Source organism: Propithecus coquereli, unplaced genomic scaffold (assembly GCF_000956105.1).
Source record: "Propithecus coquereli isolate 6110/MARCELLA unplaced genomic scaffold, Pcoq_1.0 Scaffold734, whole genome shotgun sequence".
Lineage (NCBI taxonomy): Eukaryota > Metazoa > Chordata > Mammalia > Primates > Indriidae > Propithecus > Propithecus coquereli.
In genome coordinates this window covers 160,073-161,931 of record NW_012153441.1, presented here as the reverse complement: position 1 = coordinate 161,931, position 1,859 = coordinate 160,073, and the positions used below count along the sequence as shown (strand labels likewise).

General features: G+C 38.2%; 1 protein-coding gene and 1 pseudogene across 2 annotated transcripts in view; one reads left to right on the top strand and one right to left on the bottom strand.

The window, feature by feature from the left end:
- Nucleotides 1–295, top strand: part of LOC105824373 — a 1,066-nt pseudogene extending 771 nt beyond the window's left edge. Inside the window, exon 2 of the transcript XR_001138200.1 lies at nt 248–295. The product of XR_001138200.1 is annotated as a proteasome subunit beta type-3 pseudogene (transcript). The remainder of the gene's footprint in view (nt 1–247) is intronic.
- Nucleotides 1–1,859, bottom strand: part of LOC105824389 (HLA class II histocompatibility antigen, DO alpha chain) — a 12,707-nt gene that overhangs the window by 7,401 nt on the left and 3,447 nt on the right. The gene's annotated exons all lie outside the window — the stretch shown is intronic.

The following is a 1,859-nucleotide window of genomic DNA, read 5'->3' as shown; positions in this document are numbered from 1 at the left end:
ACTGTGTTGTATTTATTTTTGCAGCTGGGCATTGAAACCTGGTATATTTTATGTCAATAAGATATTAGAGAGTCTACTTGAGTCTATTGACTGTTTTATACAAAAGAAGTGTATTTAGTGTAATAAATACAAAGTATTGAAAATTAATAAAAAAATATTCATTCCTGGGTTCCATCTTGACCTAATGAGCTAAATTGGCTTTTCCAAGGTAGGGCCAGGGAACCTGTGTTTCCTGCGTGCTCCCTAGGTGATTCCTGGGCAGCCTGTGGCCTGCCTTCTGGTAAAACTGCTCTGATGCTCTTTCCTTAAGGAATACAGGATTCCTACACTGAGTGGAACAGATTTCAAATTAACAAATTACAGCTCGTAATGGATTTGGGTGGCACAGTTTATGGGAGCCCTAATCTTAGTTCTTTTTGTTTCCATTCCCCAGTATCTAGAATAATGCCTAGTGCATAGTGGATGCTCAGCAGGTATCTGTGCATGAATGATCTCCTCACTGCTTAGATCCTGCCCTGGTTTAGATCCCTCACCACCTTGATCTCTTCTCCAGTGGGCTGGGAGCTGGAGTCATGGGACAATGGGGCGATAGATGGGTAAGTTATTCAAAACTCATGATAATGTTGCTTCTTTGTTTGGTAACAATTGGGTGTTGGGTGTGTTTTATTTCAAAATATATGGAGATTGTAAAAATGTATTTTTTTTGTTATTAACCTAAAACTTAATTGCATGCTAATACAAGAACCTTGTCAGTATGATGCATCTTCTTTGAAGTTTATTTTACCTTATTTATGACTTGGGGTCTGATCAATTTTTGTAAATGTTTCACGTGTGCTCTAATGAATTGGATGCAGAATTTTATACACATACATGTTTATTAGACCCAGCATGTTGATTTTGTCATTCTAATCTATTATATCTTTCCTTATTTTAGGACTGACCTATAAATAACTAAGAGTGATGTATTTAAACCTTTACTATGACTGTAGGTTTTTCAATTTGTTTCTATTTTTTAAATCAATTTTTGCCCTCTACACATTTAGGTTATTAGGTGCTCACTCTTTGGAATTATTATAGTCCATGAACTGAACTTTTTTCCAATTTGTTCTGACAATCTTTCTTTCTTTCTTCCTCTCTTCCTTTTCTTCCTTTCTTTCCTTTCTTTTCTTTTTTTACCAAGAGACAGTCTCACTATGTGCCCAGGCTCCCTGGCTGGGCTCAGACTCCTGGCCTTAAGCGATCCTCCTGCCTCAGTCTCCCCAGCAGCTGGGATTATAAGCATGAGCCACCGTGTCCAGTGATGTCCTGACAGTCTTTCTGTCTTAAGTCTTTCTTGTCTGATGTTTATAAGCTTCACAACTGTCTTTGGGTATTTGTTTGCTTTTATTTTTACTCTTTCTGTGTACTTTAGATGTAGCCCTTGTAAATGTCATACAGATAGATTTTGTTTTTGATTCAATCTGACAATCTCTGTCTTCCAACTGGTGGTTCAGTCCATGTATTTATTAGTCAAAGCGAGCAAACTTGTTTCTGCAAAAAACACTGAAGCCTCAGTGGTTTACCAAAACACAGATTTATTTTTTACCCATGTGCAGTTCAAGGTTGGACATTCTGTAGCTCTCCTCCAAAAAGTGACTCATGAACCCAGGCTAGCTCCATTTTGCAACCCGACTATTGCAAAGACCTTCACTTCCAGCTTTGCAGGTAGGAGAGAGATCCCAGGGAAGGCATATCTGTTCATATGGCTTTGGACCAGAAACTCTTAATACTTTAGTTGTGTGGTCAGGAAGATGCAATGGTTTGGTGAGCACATGGCACTGTCTTTGCTCCATTGTTTATTGTAGGTATTGATGTATTTG